A 26,350-nucleotide genomic window follows, 5' to 3' on the forward strand; every position below is an offset into this window, starting at 1 on the left:
TATACATTCTTCAGATTTTTTTCATTATAGGTTATTACAAGATAAGGAATATAGTCCCCTGTGCTATACAATAGGTCCCTGTAGTTTCTTTTATATATAGGAGTGTATGTCTGTTAATCCCAAATTCCTTATTTCTTTCTCCCTGCCTTTCCTCTTTGGTAACCATAAGTGTATTTTCTAGATTTTTGAGTTTCTGTTTTGTAAGTTCATTTGTATAATTTTTTTTAGATTCCACATATAAGTGATAGAGTGTTTGTCTTTGTCTTATTTCACTTAGTATGATAATCTATAGGCCCATCTATGGTGCTACAAATGACATCATTTCATTCTTTTAATGGCTGAGTAGTATTCCGTGGTATGAATATACCACATCTTCTTTAGCCATTCCTTTGTTGATGGACGTTTAGGTTGCTTACTCATGTTGGCCACTGTAAATAGTGCTGCAGTAAACATTGGGTGCATGTATCTTTTCAAATTAGAGTTTTCATCTTTTCTGGATATATGCCCAGGAGTGGGACTGCTGGATCACATGGTAGTTCTATTTTTAATTTTTTAAGGAACATCTATACTGTTCTCCATAGTGAAAGTGAAGTTGTGTCCAACTCTTTGCGACCCCATGGACTGTAGTCCACCAGGCTCCTCCGTCCATGGGATTTTCCAGGCAAGAATACTGGTGTGGATCGCCATTTCCTTCTCCAGCGGATCTTCCCAACCCAGGGATCAAACCCAGGTCTCCCGCATTGTAAGCAGATGCTTTACCATCTGAGCCACCTGGGAAGTTGGCTCCATAGTGGGTATACCAATTTACATTCCCACCAACAGTGTGGGAGGGTTCCCTTTTTCTCCACACCCCAAGAAGGATTTTCTTAATCATGTTTTGTCATCTGTTTACTAAGGAAGATACAAACATAACACACTTTAATAATATTTCCAATTTTTATGAAAGTAAAATGGTCTTAAAAGTAATGTGCTAACTTTTACTATTGGATTCTCAGTCCTTAGGGTGGCCAGATTAACATGATATTGCTATAAATTCAATGATTAGTGTAATTATAGAAGACATCAACATTTTAACACATTTTCATATTGGGCTATAGCAAAAGACTGTCAAGCCACATACTTTAAAGTGCTTCTAGGAATATTTTATAGGATTTGAGAGCAGAATTCAGCCCATTTCATGGACACATAACAGCTGGAATGCAAGCTCCAAGAAGGTAGAAACTGTGTTCACCAGGATATCTTCTGCACACAGTAGGAGCTCAGATGTGCTGGTTTTTCTCCGTGCACTGCAGGATGAATGGCAGTCCTCAGTGTTGGATATTATACAATATGCCCAACCATGTGCTATAGCTCTCTAGATGTTAGACACACCACACACATACAACCTACCTGTTGAAGAAATCATCATATTTCATATTAATTTAGAAAACAGTCACTTAATTTTCCAATGATAAATGAAGCACCTAAAAGTGCCTGGTTCCATGTTAATGTTACAAAAGTTTAAGCCCCCTCAGGACCAAAAAAAAAAAAAAAATGTATTTTATTAGTCTTTGTACTCCTGGCATGTAGTGAGTTTTCAGTGAGTATTGAATGAATGAATTAAAAAGACTGGCATTTCTGTGGTTCTAAATGCAGCTGATGGAGGGTGTCCTAGAGTTAACTAAGTAATTACTAGAGTCATTCAGTTATTCCATTTTTTGTATTGATTGTTGTGACCCTTTCTGGCCTATCTCAACCTCAACCTGTTTCCTTTCAACTTTGCTGCTTGTTTGAAAATGTAGTCTACATAATCTGACATAAAAGGACCACTTTTGGCCAAGAGCATGTGACCACCGGTACTTTCTTCCAAGTATTTCCACACAAGCTCTTAAAGTCCAGTTGTGGAACAACATAAGGCATAAAAGCTTGAAAAGCATTTGTATTGACTCTTACTGTTAACTGTCTACCTCTATCCATCAGTCCTCAGCCCATCTTATTAACAGAACATTCTCACACCAATAGAAAATAAACACAGTACAAGCCATTGAAGGCCTCGTATGAGTAGAATTATTTTTCATCAGCATTTCCTATTTGATTTCTTCCAGATCGTTTAAAATTGTATTAACCACCAATGGTAGAGACAAAACAAAACCTAGGTGTGTAAAATGCAGTCAAATAGGAACTAAAAAGGGAAAGAACAAGATATGAGGCCAAATTATCTATCTCATTTCCTCCTCTGCGCTAATTTAAAATCTGCTTAAGGGTCATGACTTTTGATGTACTCCTTGCATGACTATCTGACTTCTTTCATGGAAAGGGAAAGGTATGACAGGTAAAACAAAGAAGCAGCTGTTGCTAGTGGTGAAAAAGTAGAAAAGAGAGCAAGGCCAGTCTGTCAGATATAATCACCTCAGAGAGGCTCTCTGAACCCTGCTGTCCTTTTCTGCCATGCTAATGGAAGCCTCCCTGGGCTTAGAGGAGAGACAAAGACAGTGAATAGTAATTGCAGCCCTAAAGTAGGAAGTTTCAATGTCTTTGGACTTCAGATGGTAATTTCCAGCAATGAATGAATTCAGAGGCAACTATATCATCTCTTCATTCTGCTAATGCTGAAACCCATCAAATCTAATGCCAACACAGGCATTGCCCCAGCCCCCACTAAATGTTACCATTTTAGAGACAGTCTGCAAGTGAACTTAGAAATGCTCACTGACTCTGGGATGCTGGACCAAGGAGTGGGGGAAGATGGTAAAGCAGGTGGGGTGCAAAGTGACTCAAAACAAAAGAAGGTCATTATAATTTCAGGAAATTCAAGGGCAGGATAATGTTTATTTTCTTCACATCTGGAAGGGTGTGTTATTTTTTCACTCATTCCTAAATATCAAGGGAAGAATTTCATTCTGTCAAAATGCCATTGCTTAAAAAAATAATAGGTTAAGTTAGCAGTTTGACAGTTAAGTGAGTTAAGGAGACAGGTGTTTGGAATAAGATTTAAGATTAAGATTTCCTCTTCCAAAAGAGGAAATATACTTAAAATAATAAAATGTATGCAAATAAACTGGTATGAAAAGGGGCATCTTGTCATTAAAAAGAAAAAAAACCCACAGGAAAGAAAAGAGGAAAAGACTAATCTCATTGAATCATTAACTTCAATGATCTGGTTTAGGCAAAATCAGTTTTTAAGAAATGCACAATTGGCAAATATTCTCTCACATATAGTGAATGGCCTACGGATGCATCTGCTGTTTCTCCCATTGAGAAGAAGAGCATGGCCTTCAGGAAACTCTTCACTATGATTTGCATTTTTAGTGATAGTTTAGTAAGGTCTTTGCAAAATAACCCTGTTTGCAAAAGCGTATTTCTATTTAGTCATATGCATAGGCAGAATAAATAGCTACTTAATGGCATCATATGAAAAGCATTTATTCAAAAATACTTTAGAAACAAGTATATAAAATGCAGTCTATATCACCATTATGGAATCCAAACCAGGAAGGACCTCTTTAAATCCCATTGGATTGCATCTGGTGTCATACTGATGTGATTAGACACTCAGCTTCCCCGACTGTGATGCAACTGCTTTGATCAGAGCAGTGCCCACACTGTAGTATCAGTCCTTGAATCTTCAGCATTTAGGTTAGAAGAATACCCTCATGACTACCTTACAATTTGTAGCTATCAATTTTAATATTTTAGAACACCCTATTCTTTGATATACATAATGGAAAGAGAAAAAAGAAAACATCAGGAAGACTGATAAACTGCTAATTTGTGCTTTTTGGTGTTAGAATATCTAAATTCCGGAATTGCATTTATATAGAACATTCCTAGTTACTGCTCTTAAACAGAAACATCCAAAGAATATTTTTATCCCCTTATCCATTTATCTCTTTGCAGCAGCATAGTTCCTGCCATGCTTTATTTGGTTCTCTTCACAAACTTTCCAGTGCCCACAATGGATCTGGCATGAGCTCACTGGCACAGTCCCACTTTAAGAATTTCTCATTCTCAATTGCAAAATGAAGCTGCCTTCAAAATACTAGCATAATTGGCAAATCAAATTTCCTCCAATAATTAAATGCATATGAAAAACAAATGGTTGTTGACCTCTTTAGTTGGCACCCATGATTTTGGATAATTTCTTGGGATGGTATTTGCCAAATGCAGATCTGAGTCTTTTTTTTTTTTTTTTTTTCTTTTGTGATAATGGGTAAGTTAGGAAAGCTTATTTAAATGGGAGACATTAATATAGACTGGGGAGACAGCCCTAGAAAATGATGCATTCAGGGCAGTGGTGGACAGAAGCAGGAAAGCTTCAGCTTATGGACAGGGAGAAATAGTTACTTATAATCCCACTAATAAAGCCATGAGCCAAGGAAACTAGCCAAGGAGCTGAAGGCCATGACAATATTCATTTGCCAACCAAAGCCCACTTGGCCAATCACTGATGAAGGTCAGCAGCACCATGAGGAATGTAAATTCAATGTTCTGTATTCAGGCAAGTACAATTCATAGTACAGACATTATATTTACACAGCCAAAAATGCCATTTACAGTGAGCTTGCCTGAAGGATATGCAAAGTCTACAAAAGTCACATAGTCTACCTTATTTAAATTTGCTCAGTCCACTAGTCAACCACTGCAATTATTAGGTCCCTGTTTGTATAAGATTTTCTTTTCTCATGACAATTCATTTGACTATCCTTCCTATTTGGGGTGTGTGGGTGGAGAGGGTTTGGGGTTGCTGGATTAGTGTGCGTGCTAAGTCCTTTTAGTAGTGTCCGACTCTTTGCAACCCTAGGGACTATAGTCCAGCAGACGCCTCTGTCCATGGGATTCGCCAGGCAGGAATACTGGAGCAGGTGGCCATTTCCTCCTCTAGACCAAAATGGAATGATCTGAATGCTAAGTGGTGACTGTCTTCACTGTCAAACTGTTAGACTGATACAGACAGTGAACTACTGAAAATCAGAGTCACAGGCAGTTGAGCAGTGACGATGACTAACATTGTCAGCCCGTCCTGTGTTTCCCTAGGGGGAATAGCTGCCTAAATAGATATTTTTCAGGGAAATAAAAGGCCTCAAGACTGAAATACAATTTTTTTTCCCCACTGATTGGCCAAGAGTAAAAAGGCAAAAGAGGTCTCTGGAAGAGAATGGAGTACCCATAAAAGCAACTTCAACTACTTTAGTATTTTGCCTAGGGCAAGCTCTAATGAGGGGATAATATTGAGAGAACACAAAGGGATGATTTCAAACCCAAAAGGGGAATCAAATGTACAGACTGAGCCTAAGTAATAACCAGTTTTCTCAGAATTGCACAAAGTTCTTTACTTACTAAATGTCCCTAGATATTTTAAATTTATTACATCCTGATTTTAATATAGACTGCAATATATGTGTGTGCATCATTTACATATAAAAATAAGCAAACCAAGTAGTTTACACACATGTGCACATGTGCATGCACAAACACAACTATAGTTGGCTAATTCTCAGTTCAAATGTACACACATCTTTTAAAAAAGTGTTTCATTGGATTCATACAGAATTTTTGCCTCTTAAAATCTCAGCTAGAAAATTCTATATGAACAAACAAAAAACATTGAATTTCTCTTCATTCTTTCTTAGCTTCAAAGTTAAAGGACTAAAGTTATTTTACATTTACAGTATTATTAGTTCACTACTTTCTTCAAAGAACTATTTTTTAAAGGACCACCCAGAAGATTCAAGTAATTGAGGAAGTAATCTTCAGTTTACTTGAAAAGAAAGACTGCATGGGACACATTTCCTGAAACCAGCATTCTGTCATATGTTTGGACTGGATATAATGCAAAGGACAATCTTAAAATTTGAAAATAACTTGGTCTTTTCTTTCTGTTCCTAAAACACCCAAAGCAAGAAAACAGTTAAGAATTTCTGATACCTTTTTCAGAGAGATTATTTTATAATTTGAGGTTTAGTAATGCCAGGAAAAAAAAATAAACCACCCAAGGAGATCATAAAAGCCAAAGTCACAGATGTAGAAACAGGTTTTTAGCAATGTGATGAGTTACTGAGTTTGGGGAAAGTGTAAGATGTTATTCAAAGTGAATTATTTAGGCCATGGAATTCTCATTAGGTCGTGAGAGAAACATCTGTAAATGGGAACTAAAAGGTTTTATGAAAAATATTTGAGGAATACATTAGGACCTAGAATAACAAAAATGTAATGGTAGAATTGGAAATCAGTAACAAAAATATATGTGGAATATATCCATATATTAGGAAACTAAACTATAAACCTCCAAACAACCCAAGGTTCATAGAAAAAAATCAAAAGGAACATTAAAAATTATTTTCAAGTGAATGAAAGTGAAAACATTAAAATTTGGGGGTTTCAGCTGAAGCATTATGTACTGAAAAATTTATAGCTTTACACAACTGCAATAGAAAAGAAAAAAGTTTCAGGTCAAGGGCTTCAGATTCCACCTTAAGAACCTAGAAACTGAAGAGTATTTGAAAAGGAGAAGAAAGAATAATAAAAATCAGCACAGAAATCAATGAAGCAGAAATCAGAAACAATGAGAAAATCAGTGAAAACAAAAGACAGTTTCATGAAAAGATCAATAAAATTGATAAACCTCTATCCAGGCTAATCTGATAAAAGATAAATTATTAATTAATAGGACTAACCATACCCATGTGTTGGATAGGATATAGAGCAACTGGAACTCTCTGTAACACACTGCTGGAGAGAATGTAAAATGGCACAATCACTTTGGAAACTGTTTGGTTGTTTATTAAATAAAAATGTAAACATTACCTACCATTTACCAGCCATTCCACTCTTAGGTGTTCACTCCAGAGAAATGAAGGCATATATCCATATAAAGACTTATGCATTAATATTCATAGCTGCTTTATTTGTAGTGGTCTAAAATGGAAACTCCCTAAATGTCCATCAACAGATGAATGGATAAAAAACTGGTATCTAGATGGAAATACGAGTCAGCATAAAAAGGACTGAACTACTGCTATTCACTATAATGTGAATGAAGTTCAAACAAATGATGCATGAATGAAGCCAGATTTTTTTTAAGAGAACATAATAATGATATTTTACATAAAATTCTAGAAAGTGCAGACTAATTTTCAGTGATGGAAAGTATACAGGTATTTGTGCACAAGGAAGAGGGATAGGGGAAGGATTACAAAGGGATAGTAGAAAACTTTCTGGGCAATGAACGTTTTTATTATCTTAATTGTAGGGATGGTTTTATGGGTATACACACATGCAAAGCTGATCACTTGTGCACTTTGAACATGTCCTTTTTATTATATGTTGATTGTGCCTTAATAAATATTAAAAATAATCACCCATAATTCCAACTGATATTAATTATGGTTGCATCTTATTGCATACTTATCCAAACATTTTAGTCAAATACAAATGCTTTTCATTTTTGCTGAAATGGAACCAAATTATATCGCCTTTTTAAAAGCAATTTTTTAAATTGAGTATATAATGGGCATCTTGTCATTTCATTAAATCCCCTTTTACATCATTTTAATACTTGCATGTTACATTATTATGTGTATCAAAGATATATATGATGAACTATGGACAGAGGTTCGTGACATTGTACAGGAGAAGGGATCAAGACCATCCCCAGGAAAAAGAATGCAAAAAAGCAAAATGGCTGTTTGAGGAGGCATTACAAATAGCTGTGAAAAGAAGAGAAGCCAAAAAGCACAGGAGAAAAGGAAAGATATTCCCATTTGAATGCAGAGTTTGAAAGAATAGCAAGGAGAGATAAGAAAGTCTTCCTCAGTGATCAGTGCAAAGAGGTAGAGGAAACAATAGAATGGGAAAGACTAGAAATCTCTTCAAGAAAATTAGAGATACCAAGGGTACATTACATGCAAAGATGGGCTCAATAAAGGACAGAAATGGTATGGACCTAACAGAAGCAGAAGATATTAAGAAGAGGTGGCAAGAATACACAGAAGAACTGTGCAAAGATCTTCATGACCCAGATAATCACGATGGTGTGATCACTCACCTAGAGCCAGACATCCTGGAATGTGAAGTCAAGTGGGCCTTAGGATGCATCACTACAAACAAAGCTAGTGGAGGTGATGGAATTCCAGGTGAGCTATTTCAAATCCTAAAAGATGATGCTGTGAAAGTGCTGCACTCAATATGACAGCAAATTTGGAAAACTCAGCAATGGCCACAGGACTGGAAAAGGTCAGTTTTCATTCCAATCCCAAAGAAAGGCAATCCCAAAGAATGCTCAAACTACCACACTATTGCACTCATCTCACATGCTAGTCAAGTAATGCTTAAAATTCTCCAATATCCGCTGGCTCATTGAAAAAGCAAGAGAGTTCCAGAAAAACATCTATTTCTGCTTTATTGACTATGCCAAAGCCTTTGACTGTGTGGATCACAATAAACTGTGGGAAATTCTGAAAGAGATGGGAATACCAGACCACCTGACCTGCCTCTTGAGAAACCTGTATGCAGGTCAGAAGCAACAGTTAGAACTGGACATGGAACAACAGACTGGTTCCAAATAGGAAAAGGAGTACATCAAGGCTGTATATTGTCACCCTGCTTATTTAACGTATATGCAGAGTACATCATGAGAAATGCTGGGCTGGAAGAAGCACAAGCTGGAGTCAAGATTGCCGGGGGAAATATCAATAACCTCAGATATGCAGATGACACCACCCTTATGGCAGAGAGTGAAGAGGAACTAAAAAGCCTCTTGATGAAAGTGAAAGAGAAGAGTGAAAAAGTTGGCTTAAAGCTCAACATTCAGAAAACTAAGATCATGGCATCCGGGCCCATCACTTCATGGCAAATAGATGGCAAAACAGTGGAAACAGTGGCTGACTTTATTTTTGGGGGGCTCCAAAATCACTGCAGATGGTGATTGCAGCCATGAAATTAAAAGATGCTTACTCCTTGGAGGGAAAGTTATGACCAACCTAGACAGCATATTTAAAAGCAGAAACATTACTTTGCCAACAAAGATCCATCTAGTCAAGGCTATGGTTTTTCCAGTGGTCATATATGGATGTGAGAGTTGGACTATAAAGAAAGCTGAGTGCTGAAGTATTGATGCTTTTGAACTGTGGTGTTGAAGAAGACTCTTGAGAATCCCTTAGACTGCAAGGAGATCCAACCAATCCATCCTAAAGGAGATCAGTCCTGGGTGTTCATTGGAAGGACTGATGTTGAAGCTGAAACTGCAATACTTTGGCCACCTCATGCGAAAAGCTGACTCATTTGAAAAGACCCTGATGCTGGGAAAGATTGACGCGAGGAGGAGAAGGAGACGACAGAGGATGAGATGGTTGGATGGCATCACCGACTCAATGGACATGAGTTTGGGTAAACTCCGGGAGTTGGCGATGGACAGGGAGGCCTGGTGTGCTGCGGTTCATGGGGTCTCAGAGTCAGACACGACTGAGCGACTGAACTGAACTGAAACCACCAAAGGCAGATAACCTTGAAGAAGATTCTTTTTTTAATAAGAGTGTCCCAAAACTGTTTTGGTGACTTTATATAGTGACTCTTATTAGGGCATCTTACAGAGAACCTGTTCATGCTGAATGACAAGCACTTTTCTAGCTGTTCTTAAGGAGCATATATACAGTTCAAACTGTAAATTATCAAGGCCCAGGATGCCTTTGTTCTACTTCAAGGAGAAACCCTATGGGATGTGTAGAGCGTTGCTTTGCTCCTAAGCAGTCTTCCTTAATCAAAGGTTCATAGGCATTGCACAGAGCATAGGTGCAATTATATCAAAATCTCAACTTCATAGGCAGTCAATACAATGTAAGGCATTTTGTATATGCTTAGATAATTTCCAATAATATGTCAGGGTACAGAGGAAGGGAAATATTTTTGTAGTTCATTCAAAATTAAGTTTCCTACACTGTTCAGGCATGCACCAAAAATTCAGACTTGTGACTCATGGGAACATTCTGTTACATAATGTAATGTGTAAGCAAAGAAATAACTAATTCCCAATATATTTAGTATTAAATCAATCCTGTTCCATAGTGTAGGATAATAGGTTTAATTAACAATCAACTGAAATATTGATAATAACAGGAGTATAATTCAAGTTATAGTTCTTTAAAATCAAGAGGAGAACACAGGAATTCTTGTGTTACTAGGTTGAAACAAATGCTTTACTTTACTTCAGATGATACTTTTCTATTGCTATACTGTGTAGAAATAAGATTTTTCTTTTAAAGTGGGAAGCCTGACATTCGAGGTATTGCTGATGTGTCATTTCTGAATGACCCTTTGCTTTCTATCAGTCTGAGGTGGCAGTTGCTGGCCTAGGGCAAATCCATTACCGTTCAGAATTTATAATTATTATTCAGGAGTCACAGATTGTTCACTTCTTATCTTTAGACTGGATATTGCAATACTGGTGCAGGCAGGGTGGACTGGGGTGAAGGGAAGCATTTTTTCAAAGAATGTACTGTAATTATAATCACATTTTGAGTGCAGACTCAGTCGCTCAGTCGCATCTGACTCTTTGTGACCTCATGAATTGGTAGCCCGCCAGCCTCCTCCGTCCGTGGAATCTCCAGGCTAGAACACTGGAGCAGGTTGCAACATCCAGGAGATCTTCCCGACCCAGGGGTCACACCCGCGTCTCCTGCGTCTCCTGCGGTGGCAGCTGGATTCTTTACCACTGTGCCTCTTGGGAAGTCCCAAGATCACATTTGCTTTATACCAATTACAATAAGTTGTATTTTCTGTTAACATTTAGATCTCATATTCTTCAAGATATATCATTTTACCTTTGGGAAATTAATGTATTACCACTAATCATAACTATTAGACAAGCTAGGTTTCAGTTTTTGATATTCTAACAGTTTAAGGATACGGATATTCAGTGATGGTACAATGCTGTTTTCATACTGCTCTCTGAAATAGTAACAGGATGTAATGAAATAAAGTTACAATAAGAGTGCAGATGATCAATGCCTTCTGTTTTCAAAAGAAAGGTTTTTAACTCCACACTGACATTTATTTTCCATTTCTCTGGTGCACTGGCTATTTGTTTAATAAAAGGAGACCTTTCCAGTGACAAGGACATTATCTTAATCATTAAAATAATTCTGGAAGCACCATCAATCAAGAGGTTTGCTTTCAAGTCATGATAATATAAATGAAGTTTTTTTTTTTTCTTTTAGTCTTAGAGTTTCAAGACTCAAAGCTTAGTACTTGCAATGCGGCTAAGAAGCTAGAAGAAATAAAATGATCTGCAGAGTTTGGAACAATGTGCCCAAAATAACAAAATTTTACAGAACATAACATAATGTTTTGCATTTAGAAATAAATTGCTCAGATATGAACTGGGGAAGATATTGGACTTAATCAATGCAACTTCACAGGGCAAAATGAAAACACATGAATGGAAGTTAAAGAAGCCAATTTTGTGCAATGTCAGAAAGAACTTCTTGGTAAGTCCTCTAAAAGTGAAATGAATTGCCCTGTGAAACACCAGTGCTTTTTGCCGCTGCAGGTGTTGAAGCAGATCAACAAACATCTGTCAGTTATATTACACAAGGGATTCCTAGAGTGGGTGGAACACTGGAACCGATTAGGTCCTTTGAACTCTGATTCCCAATCTAACCTTTTGGGTCAGAACCCTTTAGGACATCAGATGGATAAACAATTTACTAAGAAGAAAGACATTTCAACAATTAAATACAGTATAAGAAATAGAAAAGTATGTAAGTAATGGTGATGCAAATAAAAAATTAAGGAAGAATTGAGAGAAAAGTGACAAATTCTAGCTAGCAGTACAATGTCAGATTGCCAAGATTACAGTGGGTGTCATAATTCAGGTGGGAAGGATAATGTAGTACAGGATTCCTGCCTGAAAGGAGGGCCCAAGCAAAGAATTAGAGGAGTAGATAGAACTCCATGAATATCTGAGAAGAGAAGAGAAATATTCTGGAGCTTTTAATTCATCAGAATCTTTGTGATAAATCTGTATTTACTTTGGCTGTCAAGACCTGTCTTTCAGGGCCTTAAACAAATAGGTATAAGGTTGTAAAATACCGGACATACATCAAAAAGAATGAAATCATGCCATTTGAAGCAACATGGACTGATCTAGAGGTTATCATACTAAGTGAAGTGAGTCAGAAAGATAAAGACAAATACCATATGATATCACTAATTTGCAGCATCTAAAATATAACATAAATGAACTTATCTACAAGACAGAAACAGGCTCACAGGCACAGAGAACAGACTTCTGGTTGCCAAGGGGGAAGGCAGGTGGGGGAGGGAAGGACTGGGAGTTTGGGTTTAGCAGATGCAAACTATTTTATGTTATACATAGGATGGATAAACAATGAGGTCCTACTATATAGTACATGGAACTATATTCAATATTGTGTGATAAACCACAAAGGAAAAGAATAGGAAAAAGAATACATATGGGTATAACTGATCATTTTGCTATGTGTGTGTGTGTGTGTGTGTGTGTGTGTGTGTGTGTGTATGGTTTAAATCATCAACTTCTCAGTCATATTTATTTCTTCTTTGTAATCTAAAATAATATTATATAGTGATAAAGATAGGAGCCTCCCATATTGCTTCCAGAGTTTTCTTAGATAGCACCAGGACGGCACAGCATCTGAACACAGACTGCGGGAACCGGGTCACCAGGTGCTCTCTCTCTAGGCTTGAAGACTTTGCTCTCGGAGAAAGTAGGCTGAGTCCATGAGATCCACCCAGAATATGATCAAGCCAAACCACTGATTTTGGGCATTTTCCTAAAGTGAAAAGAGAAGCAAAATTTCCAACTAGCTAATTGTGCTGCTTGTTAGTCTATCTGAAGTCTTTTGTTTCTGGAAGCTTTTAATATTCTCTTTGTTTCTGTCAGCAGTTTTTCTGTACCATGCCTGGCTGTGACTTTTTTTATTTCTTTATTTTCTGGTTTTTATCCTGTTGGGCTTTGTGGTGCTCCTTGAATCCCTGACAGGGATAGTCACAAGCTATTATTCCGAAAAGATTGTTTCTGCCCCATTTGCTGACCTCCTGCTGGGACACCAGTCTATACCCCATATACGTTTTACACTTTTCTTCCCTCCAGTATCTTTCATCCTTCTTTCTATAACGTCTCCATCTGGTTGTTTTTTCAGAACTACTTTACAGTTTATTAATCATCTCCTCAGTGTGTCTAAACTTTTTGTAAACTCATGTATTGAGTTCTTAATTTTGGTTATTACATTTTCTCAGTTCTAGAGTTTCTATTTGAATCATTTTTGGTAGTTTCAAGTTCTTTGCTAACATTCTTCAGACCCAATTTCTTAAAATAAACATAAAATCTTCATCTTATAACTCTGATATTTAGAGCTATTGATCCATTTCTACTGTCTTCATTTTTCTGGTCATTTGATCCTGTCAACTGGGGTGCTGGATTCACTGCTAGAGGAGAGATGAGGCTGGTAAGGGAAACTAGGGCTGGTCACTGAAGACCTTGCCAATCATATTAAATAACTTGGACTTAGTTTTCACAGTAATAGTGACTGAGGAGATTTAAGCAGGTAAGTTTTTTTCCGTTTACACTTTAGAAAGATGACTCTAGCTTTAAGGTGGGAGAATGCATTAGAAAGCAGTAAGACTAGAGATGCAGAGACCAATGGGTAAGGTTTACAGGAATGTAAGAAGAGAGGATGGCAATTAGATACGGCTTGTACTTGGAGATTTTAGTGGGCTTCCTTCATAGCTCAGTTGGTAAAGAGTCTGCCTGCACTGCAGGAGACCCAGGTTCAATTCCTGGGTCAGAAAGATCCCCTGGAGAAGGAAATGGCAATCCACTCCAGTATTCTTGCCTGGAAAATCCCATGGATAGAGGAGCCTGGAGGGCTACAGTCCATGGGGTCCCAGGAGTTGGACAACTTAGCAACTAAACCACCACCACCACCAATGAAGACTTTTAAAAAAGGGTGTATATATCCAAGAGATTTTTATGGGCTAGAGTCTACATGATGATTCCCATGTTTCTGTTTTTGAAAACTGAAAGAAGAAAAAATGATGCCATTTACTAAACTGGATAAAATTGAGGGAAGTTCAAATTTAGGAGAAAAAGAGTTGACTTGGGATTAGTGCAGTTGAGATGGTAGGCTGATTTCCTAGTTGTGAGATGTTGTGGTCTGGACACTCAGGAGAAAATTCTGGGCCAAATATACAGCTCTGGATGTCATCTGCACATAGGCAGCAGCGGTGTCGCACAGAGGAGCAGATGAAAGGGCACAGGGTGGAGGGGGAGGTCAGGGGGGGCGCCTCGGGTGAAGCACCAGAGCACAGAGCTGCCATGAAGCATGTGGGCTCAAGGGAGCCTGGACCAGACCGCGATGGAGTCAGAAAGAAGTCTGTGGTAACTGGGGCAGCGCAGTGTCACAAAACTGAGGGTAGAGATCATGGCGAGGGGAACATGGTGACCAGAATGAAAGGCAACTAAGAAAACATACTGAAAACAAGCAAATCATCGGTGACCCTGGTGAGGAGCGTTTCGGTGGAGTGAAGGGAGAAAGCAGGTTGTGGTGGGCGGAGGAGTGGACGGGGGATGGGGTGGACAATGAGCCCAGGGAGTTCGTGAAGTCTGGCTCTGAGGAGGAGGAAGGTGGGAATCTTAAAAAAAAAATAGCCTAATTAATAGCAAATATGGGGGCTTCCCAGGTGGCGCTAATGGTGAAAAAAAAAAAACCACCCACCTACCAATGCAGGAGACCCAGGTTCAATCCCTGGTTTGGGAAGATCCCCTGGAGGAGGGCATGGCAACCCACTCCAGTATTCTTGCCTGGAGAACCCCATGGACAGAGGAGCCTGGTGGGGTACAGTCCATGGGGTTTCAAAGAGTTGGACACGACTGAAGAGACTTAGTATGCCGCACGAACGATAGCAAACATCTGAAAAGACTGGAGGATTCAGGATCTAGAGCTCAAGGGGCAAGTTCTGCCAGAGATGCTTAGAAGCTCAGGAGAGAGATCCTTTCCCATTTTTTCCTAACAGAAGGGAAAAGTCAGGGGCTAGTTTTGGTGGCAAGACAGGGAGAGAGTTCTTTCCAGATGGTTTCTCTTTTTACTGCAAATTAGGGGGGCTTGGATATCTGCTGTAGAGAAAAAGCAAAAACTTTCAAGCAATATGGTATAACAGCCATATAGCATTAATGATCCAACTGAAGTCAGATACCATGAAGTTGGTCAGTGGCTGCATTCTACAGGGTGATCTGAGTTTGCCCAGCAGTTCCCAGCAGTTTGGAGCAGTTGCAGAGGAAGTCGACTGTTAGATGTATCCTGAAAAAGCATTTGGGGCTGGTGGGTCCCTCTGCAGACAGTAGGACAAGGCTAATGAGAACGTTGGCAAGTGTGATGGACAGTGGAGAAGAAAGTGAAGATGAAAGGGAACAAGTAGGTAGAAGGGACGTAGATGTCTGAAATGGAGGTTCCAGGACAATTTGGTGAAACAGAGTCTGGGACTCCAAAATAGTTTGGGTGACTGGGATTTGACGACTATCAATTTATGTATAAGAAAACCAGTTTTCTTGAGACAGTCTTGGTTTATACCTGCTTTACTGGAGTAATTGCTAAGGCACCCCGTTTCACTTTCAGAAGTATCCTTGTTTGTGTAATAAATTAAATGTCTTGGTATCTATATAGAGATTACATGGAACAGGCTTGGAAGAAGGGAGATAATTAGTTTAATTATGGACATGTTGAGTTCAAGGAATTTATAGGAAATTCAGGTTAAAAGATCAAGTCGACCAAACATTTGGGCAGATACAACCTATACTCACCCATAATAAATAAATCAGTACAGTACTAAATGACTTATAATGTAGTGATTATCTCAAGTGATATACTAATCTGCAGATAATAGATTAAATTCCTAGAAAATATTTGCATTGGATGCTTGAGGGCCTTTTCTTGGTATTAAAATGTGTGGTATTTGTGAGTGAAATGAAAAATATTAATCATGTGAGAAACAGTTTTAACACTGACCAATTTGTCAATCTGGTGTAACATGTGAATGGCCTGAGTTAAATTGTGTCATACCTCACAGCACCACAAGGTGGCAGCACACTACACAGTGATAAATAATTAACCAGGGAGAAGATTCCTATCAGATATTCTGCAGTTAGAACTTTTAAGAGTTTATAGCCACTGGACATTGTAAGTGCATGCATGTTAAGCCGCATCAGCCGTGTCCGACTCTTTGCGACACTATGCATTGTGACCTGCCAGGCTCCTCTGTCCTTGGGATTCTCCTGGGAGAGGATTTCCATGGCCTCCTCCAGGGGGTCTTCTCTTCCCAGGGATTGAATCGGGGTTTCTTATGTCTCCTGCATGGGCAGGCGGGTTCTTTACCATTAGTGCCACTACATTATATAAATTTTTCTAAAGGTATGCTTTTTGATTTAAAAGTAATTATTTGTTTTATTATTATTGGCAATCTGAAGATGTGAAAATTAAAATGTTTTATTTTGAAATATGTACATTATTTTTAAATATCTTAAACAGATTAAGACACATGATGTCCCTATTCCCTGGTGGCTCAGTGGTAAAAAAAAAAAAAATCCACCTGTAATTCAGGAAACACGGGTTCGATCCCTGAGTGGCAAAAGATCCCCCATAGAAGAAAATGGCAACCCACTCCAGTATTCTTGCCTGGGAAATCCCATGATCAAGCCTGGTGGGCTACAAAAGTCCATGGGGTCATGAAAGAGTTGGACACAACTTAGTGACTTAACAACAAAACAAATGATCACAGATATACATTTATGGGCATCCTTAAGATAGCTATTAGTATATACAGCTTCCCTGGTGCCTCAGATGGTAAAGAATCCACCTACAACGTGGGAGACCTGAGTTCGATCCCTGGGTCTGGGAAGATCCCCTGGAGGACGACATGGTAACCCACTCCAGTATTCTTGCCTGGAGAATCCCTATGGACAGAGGAGTCTGGCGGGCTACAGTCCATGGGGTCGCAAAGAGTCGGATACGACTGAGTGACTAAGCACACACAGTATATCATACACGAGCTATAAATGCTTTATAAATTTGCATTTTGATTGGTATCTTGTAGTTAATTTTACTTACAGTATCTTTTTAATACATTTATCTCACTAGTGAACATACACTTAGTAACTTCATTCATTGGCCTTTGGAAGGAAAGCATTCAGAAATCTCATGAAGAAATTCTTGTTTGCCATATTCTAGCTATAGCAACACAAATGGAGGTAGGTATGGTTATCTGATTTAGCCAATGTATAGCACAGGATACCTGGTTAAATTTGAACTTTAGCTAAATAGCAAATAATCTCTTTAATATAAGTATGATACCATACAATATTTGGGACATACATATACTAAAAATTAGTCAGCTCTTCAATATATTTTACATGGCAACCCAAGTAGGGACCAATAGGAGGGAGAAGAAATGGGGGGTGGGGAGAAAGGAAGCTGCAGAGAAATCCAGGATTCTAGGCTCCAAATCTGACCTACTATTTAGAACTCTTCAGGACCAAGGAAAAGAATTATAAATGGACTTGAACTAGGCTGCATTCTGTGGTGAACTCATTTATATGTTAAGCTAAACAACATGGGCTAGGGTTAATCAAGTACTCTGGTGAATTACCATCTACAGCACACATTGATTACTGATTTTCAAACAACAAAATACAACAACATATATTTAAAGCTAGTTCAGTTTTGGACAAAATTGAATAAATAACTGCAATTCAGACATTTTGGGGTCTTACCCACATTCAGGGTTATCATTATGAAAATCTGTCATTAGAGCATGAAGGCTCGGAAATGCCATTTTAATTTCGTTTAATCAACAAACATGCCTGGCACCTTCTGTGTGCAGAGGACTGACTTAGACTGTGAGTATAAGGATTAATAAGACACTGATGTAATTCATCTCAGTAGCCATTTATCGTTGATAAAATAAAAGTTAAAATATTGTACAAATCATGGCAAAGTCATTCTTACCATCCCCCCCCCACCCCCAGCCCCGGTTTTGGTCCCTGATCAATTGTTTCTCCCTTTGTTCCTCCCCAGAATGATCTCCTTTCTCTTCCGTGTGATTTTCAACTACCATTTTAATACTCAAGACTTCCAAATATCTATTCCAGCCATGACTTCTCCGCTGTGCCTAAGTATGTACATTTAACTGATGTGAGTTCTTGGCTGTCCCGTGAGTACTTCCTAAATTAGATTCATGGTTTTCTCCCAGAAAATTTTATTCTTCGTTTACTCCCAATCTTAGTCAATTGCAGTTCTCTTCCTGTTCTCCTCTGCCCTTCAGACATTCACACAATCCTCAACTTCTGTCCCCCATCCAATCAGAGTATCCTTACTAGATCATGTGTCTACTGTTCCATGTTCTTTCTAAACTCATTTCCTTCCTCTAGCCTCAATTGCCTTAAGTTAAAAATTTATTAAAATTATCAATTAATTTTATTTACATTATTTTATACCAATAATTATATTTTTAAATCTGAGAAGAGTTTATGATTTTAATGACATTAAGAGATAAGAATAAGACTGATAAGGAAACACAGGCAGAGTCAGAGAATGGCCTGGGGTTGGGAGGCGTTCAGATGTCTGAAATACAGACACTTGGAAGAGAAGGCAGGGAAACCCCTCAAGCTTCCCATTCAGCACAGGGCTAGGCAAGGATGGAAACAACTGGAAGCATTTATAGGACACCCACTGAATGTTCCACAGAAGACTCTTGAGAGTCCCTTGAGCTGTAAGGAGATCAAACCAGGCAATCCTAAAGGAAATCAACCCTGAATATTCAATGGGAGGACTGATGCTGAAGCTGAAGCTCCAATACTTTGGCCACCTTATGTGAAAAACTGACTCACTGGAAAAGACCGCAACAGGAGAAGGAGGTGACAGAGGATGAGATGGCTGGATGGCATTACTGACTCAATGGACATGAGTCTGAGCAAACTCCGAGAGATAGTGAAGGACGGGGAAGCCTGGCATGCTGCAGTCCATGGGGTCACAAAGAGTCAGACACAACTCTGACTGAACAACAACATAACAACAACAACACTGACCCTTAGGCATTCACACCCTCCAGCGAGGTGAATACAGCAGGTCAGAGATCACATTCCTCTAGACTGCAGGGAAGAAGGGGAGGGAAACCAGGTCTTTCAATCTGGGTCAATAGTCCTAGCAATTTAAAAAGTGATGAACACATCTTTTTAAGACCAGCCCAGTATCTTACAGGAGCATCAGTGGTGGCATAATCAAAGGAGTATAATCAAGGAAAACATAAATAAATCTGTAACAACTAATAACATGACTACCCTTATGCCCTATATCAACTATAAAATGCTGCTGCTGCTAAGTCGCTTCAGTTGTGTCTGACTCTGTGCGATCCCATAGATGGCAGCCCACCAGGCTCCCCCATCCCTGGGATTCTCCAGGCAAGAACACTGGAGTGGGTTGCCATTTCCTTCTCCAATGCATGAAAGTGAAAGTGAAGTCAGTCAGTTGTGTCCGACTCCTAGTGACCCCATGGACTGCAGCCCACCAGGCTCCGCCATCCATGGGATTTTCCAGGCAAGAGTACTGGAGTGGGTTGCCATTGCCTTCTCCGAATTATAAAGTGGGAAATATTTAAACAAATGATTCTGATTGGTGTTACTTTTAAAAAGCCAAAGCAAATTTTCAGTTTATTTCCAATTACTTTTCCAGAACCTATAATCAGCATTGATGTTGAAATTTCTCAAAACCCATTGGAAAGTATCTGAGTACACATTTCAGAAAGATGCTGGCTTTGATCCATTTTGTCAACATGATGGCTAATCCCTGTCTTTGTCTTATAGCCGACCCCGGTCTTCCTCCTTCAGTACTTTGACTCAGAGGAATTCTGGACGACATATGTGGATTCTCAAGGCTCTGTCTCTGTATTTGGGGTGACAGAAGGGCTCAAACAACAGAACATGAGAACATAGGTGTTTTACCTGTCCAGAGGCAGCCACCCAAGCATGCTATTAAAGGGCTGAGAGGACTCAAGCAGAGAGAACAGGAAGGTTCAAAAGGAGGGGTCATGATGCTCCTTGCAATGGGGGAGGGGAGCACTGAGGGGAGGGTGGAAGGACAGGTTGATCAGGCCAGGGGTTAACTGGACCCAAGATCCTGTGTGTTTCTAGAAACAGGCCTTGGGCGAGTCTCTCTGGCCTCACATATGGAATGGGGATAACAGAGATTGAAGACCGTGGAGGCCTAAATCGGCTTAATTACACACTGTGGTGTGAGGATGGGAAGGCCCCCAGATGCTTGAAATTCTTTCCACAGAAAACAAAACATTTACTTTACAGAGATAAAAGGCTTGAAATGTAAATGCATGAGTGAAACTCATTCACACTTGGTTGTAATCAGTCAGTCAAGAAATCAATAAACAGAGAAGTATCAGATTCCCTGGGGGTGGGGGCAGAGAGGAAGGGTCTAAGTTTAGGAGGTAGCAGCTGGGTGGAGAGTTAGGATCAGTGCCAAGGAAAGAGACCTAGGAGACTAGGAAAGCCAACTTCACCTACTTGGCACATTTTACTTGTGATTCATGAGGTTTGTCCATCTGTCTTCTCCACCGGCTTGTGAACTCCTTGAGCCAATGACTCTGTAGCACCTAGCATTGAGCCTGGTGCAAACGGTAGGCACTAAATCATTCTGGGCTCATGCTGAATTTTAGTTACAAACTGGTGGACAGCAACTGTGTGCAAATGAACTTTTGCTTCTCCTGCCCATCCAAAGAGACAGATTATTGGAACCCTTACTCTCCTGGGGTTCTGGGGTGTCAGAGCCGCCTTCTCAGGCCCATCTGTGCCCACAAGAAACAAAGCTCTCCCTCACTCAGCTAGGAGATGGCAAATGAGGGAAAATGATTTTAAAGATGCCTGCTCAAAATTCTCCTAATAATGAAAACTATGAGGCGAGGACATTTTGGTTGCTTCTGTTGCTCAAAATATACATCAGGATCTTGCAGTGTTTTCTATTCATTATCCTCAGTGTGGGCTTCCTGATTTTTTTTTAGTATCAATTTTCATGGTATAGATAGAGTGAAGAGGCTAGCACGTGGAGCTAGCAACATGCCTGGCAAATAGCAAGTGTTCAATAAATTTTTGTTGAATGAACAAATGAATGCATGAATGATCGATTGGGGGTGATCCCCAAATTCCAAACAATTGAGTCAAAAATGAGGAAAATCCACATCAAGTAGGTAGAGACTAAGCTGAAACATTATGCATAAAACTTTGTGAAAAGCTGAGGAAAATCTAGATTTACCATACAAATACTTGAATGTCATTAGCTTAATTGGATTTTATTTAATACAGTAAATGGAACTGGAATATAGTGACTAGAGTATAGGAACAAATCAAGTCAATTTTGCTCTCTTTGGGTTAAGCTAGGTTGAACAAAATGGGAAATTTCTGTTGCCCTTGCAAGGCTGGGACCTAGTAATTTTTCTAAGTTATTTGGAAAATTCTGAGTTTGTTTTGTTTGTTTTTGTTTTGCTTTGCTTTACAAATAACCTCCTGGCCCTCTAGCAATACCCCCAATCTCAGATATCACTCCCCTATCTAGCTATAAAACAATTAATAGAAGCTCAAAATATTTGAGCAACCTTTGCTATTTTAAACAAGTCCTGGTTTTAGTCTGAACATAGTTAAGAACTTTTCAGGCCCAGCGAGCCCCACTTCAGGTCTCCATTACTGGAAAAAGCCATTATGTGGAGCCACTGCGGTTCAGCCAAGAACCCAGTAGTATTAGCACATTTCAGAAAGCGTGGCCGATTCTCTCTTGTAGTTTGTTCTTATCTAGTATCAGGTCACCTGAAATCATTAAAACTTCTTGTAACAGTTTTCCAATCCTTGACTAAATTTCCACTTTAAGGACCTCTGACTTTTTAGGTCTTGGAGAAGAAAACGGCAATCTCTCACTAGAATGAGTCTACGATTCATGCTAAATCACAAGGATGATCAGATGAAATTGTTAACAGAATGCTGTGTTTCTGGTGGATAATAACTCATTGGACATAAAAATTAAGATAATATGCTTTATTTTACATGATTGTTGATGTTGATTCCAGCCATTACCTCCAATCAAGTCAGGCTATAATTTTGTGGCATTAATGAAGACAGACTTAATGAGCAGCTCTCCTTTCACAGCGTAGGTCTCGCTGCCGTACACAAAACCAAAGTCCGCTAAACAGGAAACTTCCATTCCACACCAGCAGGCCTAACTCGATTTGTGGATTACACCTCCAGAGCTCAGCAAGCAACAAATTAATCATTTTTTTTTTCCCCAACTGAGGCATTTTTTCCCTTCCAATCTGAATTTCAGAACTTGTCTTGATTAATGCTGATGTGCTGAACACTGTTGCCATTAAGTCATAGATCTTGCAAAGAGCCAGTTGGAGTAATAATTCATATATCTCCTGGAGCAAAGTTTTTCAAAAGTCTCCGTGCAATATTCTGATGGATCAAAATCCTATGATATCCTGATGCTTCTTTCCAACAGTGGCTTTCATTGTAATTGTTCTTAAAGATTTTTATCTATCATGTCAACTTAATAGAAACAATGTTCCTGCTTCAAAACTACATATGAATAACAGGTATAGATAAAATTGTTCTGCATGCTGATTATTAGTCCCTGAGAGCAATATTTTGTAAAGCTTACCTCACTACCCAAAAGCAACTTTTACCCTTATCCTTTTATATTTAATGAAAAAATATCTAAAGAATATGTGCTAGTATTTGTGTGCTAACCTTTTAAGCTAATTATTATTTATCCACTTAAAATTAGTAAATTTTCCATTTATGAAAGTCATTCAAGATTCAGACTCTCCCCACTCTTTTTTTAAGCTAGGTCATGACATCTCTGCAGAAGACAAATCCTGTATTAGCGACGAGTTGCTGTTGTTTAGCTGTTAAGTTATGTCTGACTCTTTCGTGATTAGAAGTAAGTTACTGTTATCCTGAAGGAGGCAGAAAGTTGATGATGTTACCCAGTAAAGAGTTTAATCAACTGTTAAGTGATGCCTTGATTTTTAAATTATACGAAAGTCACTTGCTGTATTTTCTATTCTGAGCACCTACCCCAAAGTCTGGCCTGCAGTTGGTGTTCAATGTCAACTGAATGCAACTCAGAATTTTTTAGGAAGAGGCTGGTGAGACAGCGTTCTTCAATTTGTCCACTAGGTGGCATACAGGGATCACTCTTCCCACATGGAACCGGCACAGACCCTCCCATTCATAGTGTAAATAAAGAGCTGCATTATTAATTTATACCATAGCATCCACTCTACACCTAATATTTGTTTAACCAGCTGTTTCCTGTAATCCTCCTTAAACACTATTGATTAAAATCCTAAGAACATTCAAGTTTCCATCCCTTCCCATTTTACCCCAATAACATATCGTTACCTTTACTTAACAGACTAAATACATTTAAATATCATAGGCTAAGTACTATGGTTACTGATAATGAACACAGGAGGTCGGAAAATTAACTGGAGGCAACGGAAGACTATAATACAAAGTATTTTCAAATTTGCATTTCGCTGGAATTTTAACTGGCTGTGAATACCATTATTTTTAAAATGTAATCTGGAAAATAAAACATACATGGGGCAAAAGGAAATGAAAAGAAAACCAGTATTAGGGTGTTCCAAAAAAGGGAGTTATTTCCTGAATATGCCTCTTGTTCATCTTTACAAAGACCAGGGGCTGTGCTACCTTAAGAGTCAAAGCCTTCTTCAACTACTCAGAAAATACCAACATTCCACACCCAAGATGCTAAAAGGCAGGACTGTTTAGTAGACCATCTATTCATAAAGCATCTTCGTTCGCCGAATGTATTTATCCTGGATGTGTTACCGGCTCCCAAAGGAAGGAAAAGGAAGTGAAACCACTAGGGATATAATGAATTGATTCTTCTCTGTGAAAGTATCTTCAGTTCTTCTAAATTACAGTGTCAGTCATTCCTCTGAGATTCAGGGCCTAGCAGACAATAAATGGCTCACTTTATAAGAACACCATGTTCTCCTCTTGCTTGTTTCTGATAGAAAGCCCAGGCCCACTGAACACTCCCCTTTGGAATACTGGCCTCTGGGTACTTTCTCTTTGGAGACCAGTGGTCTGGAGGTTGTTGGTTTTCTCTTGCTCATTAAGTTATGTTTAAACAGAATTAGTTCTTATCTAGTTTTCCCATTTTTAATCTGTTTCCAGTTTTGTGAAGAGATTACTAAAACATATAGTCATTCTCTTAGCTTAAAAATTAAATTATCAAGAACAGATAGCCCCAAAGTGACTGAAGACTAAGGTTTAAATAAATGCCCAACCACCTTCGGCATACTTTCTGTTTTACTGAATGAAAGAAAAATTTCTTTACTCATAAAAATAATGGAACTGAACTTAAGACACATCAAACTAAAAGTTATCCAAAGAGAACGACTTGATGTATTTTTAATAAAACAATACTCCCATTTTATGATTCCATTAAAATATTGAAGTTGCTTAAGTGTGTGTAAAATGATTGCAAATTTAGTACACTGAAATAATCAAATAGAAATGGTTACCAGAAACTATGTTTGTAATGAATAAATATTACATTTCACGTAGAAATTAATTCTCAGGCTTGATTTCTTAAGAACCGTTAGCTTCCAAGAAGCCAGCCAGCATGTTTGATTTTATGACATCACACTGGAACGTGTACAGGAACACTTTCCATCCTAAAAACTCCCAAAGTACTGGCCACTTTGTGTATTTTTCCAGGGATAAATGAAAATAAAATAACTTATTTTCAAAATAATAAACCATCTTATTTGGAACACAACAGTCATAGTCAATGGAAGAAAACAACTTCATTTCAACCCCAGAGAGTTCAGATTTACTTAGGATGGTAAACAGTCTCACACAAATCATTCATTTAAGCAACTTTTAAAAGTAACCTTACCAACCATGACTTAAAAGTATTTTTTTCAGTGTATTAAAATTGCCCACCAACATCATTCTATATACAAAAAGCACCATAGTTCTGTGATCTTAATTTCACAATTAAGTTGAGAAGCCTGAACCAAAATCGGTAACATCTCAAAGACTGTCACTCTAACAGGTATTACCTATGTGATTACAATAACTTTCTTTTTCACATGAATTTACATAGTTTCTAAAAGAAAACTCATATATCTGGAATGGATATTGCCACTCCTCAGCATTTCCTTCAGCCTATACTATCCTTTTTTTCAGGTGTTATAAAAATGCTTGTTGAAATACAGATGGAAAAACTGCCACTTGGAAACCATGCATCCACCAGATTTATAGTAGCATCAGCAAAATCCGGGATACTGGACTTCATCCTCACCCCAGTCTAGACTGAACTTGTTTACTGCAGAACAGTATTTTATCTGATAATAAGAGACTTAAAAAAAAAAAGTTGAGATGCCATGTCAAACTCAAAAGAAAATTAAAACAAGAAAAGTTATTTTAATGTATACATATATCATGATATGTATGCCCTCTGAAATCTTAAAGGAATCAAGGCTTAACCCAAAGAGTAAAAAACATATATATATATATATATATATATATATATATATATATATGGGATTTTTACCTTGTCCTAAAATCCAGAAGTTCAGATGCTCTCAAGTCCTGCTGAAGTTGGAGCCTGGAGATCAAGTGAAGCCAGGGCTCTTTCCCCTCACCTTAAGTTTGTCTCTGGGCAAGTGTGTGTGCGTGTGTGAGTGTGTGTGTGTGTGCGTGCGTGTGCCGCGCAGAATGTCTCTTTGTGGCGCTGGATGGCAGAGGTCCTGCTCCTGGGAAGAAGGAGGCACTTTCTCACCAAGAGCAGAAGAAAAGCAAAGCAGCGTCACCAGGAAAGTTCTCCTCCCAGATCCCCTAATTACAGCCTAACGTGCGCTTCATGCAAACTTCAGGGAGGAAGGGAGGGGCAGCTCTATGCCCAGACCTTGTGGAACAGCAGCCTCTTAGATAACTTTCCCTCTGCTCGGATCCCCGAGTTACCCGCTCAGGGGTTCAGGCAAAGCGCGAGCTACAGCCACAAGCCCCCACCACGGCACACCTCCTGGGTCTGTCCAGACGGGATGGGGCAAGGGACTGTGGAACGATCGGGGGGCAGCGGGGTGAGGCAGACAAACCAGGACAGTGAGTTTTCACTTTGTTTCTTAGCCTCTGCTTAAAATGAAGATCCAAAAGTAGGACAGGTCGTCGCTTTCCCGGCTCCCTTCCCCCAAGGTATATTCCAGGGTAATCAGGTAGAAAGGTAATTATGACCACAGCGGGAAAAGCTTC

At 38.9% G+C, this 26,350-nt stretch overlaps 1 protein-coding gene across 1 annotated transcript in view; it reads right to left on the reverse strand.

The window, feature by feature from the left end:
* HAPLN1 (hyaluronan and proteoglycan link protein 1) overlaps window positions 1–25,927 on the reverse strand; it is a 77,341-nt gene extending 51,414 nt beyond the window's left edge. Inside the window, exon 1 of the mRNA XM_061151960.1 lies at window positions 25,653–25,927. The gene's annotated coding sequence lies outside the window, so the exon portion shown is untranslated. The remainder of the gene's footprint in view (window positions 1–25,652) is intronic.
* Between the last annotated feature and the right edge of the window lie 423 nt (window positions 25,928–26,350).

The sequence above is a fragment of the Dama dama genome, chromosome 9 (genome assembly GCF_033118175.1).
Source record: "Dama dama isolate Ldn47 chromosome 9, ASM3311817v1, whole genome shotgun sequence".
In the NCBI taxonomy this organism is placed as follows: Eukaryota; Metazoa; Chordata; class Mammalia; order Artiodactyla; family Cervidae; genus Dama; species Dama dama.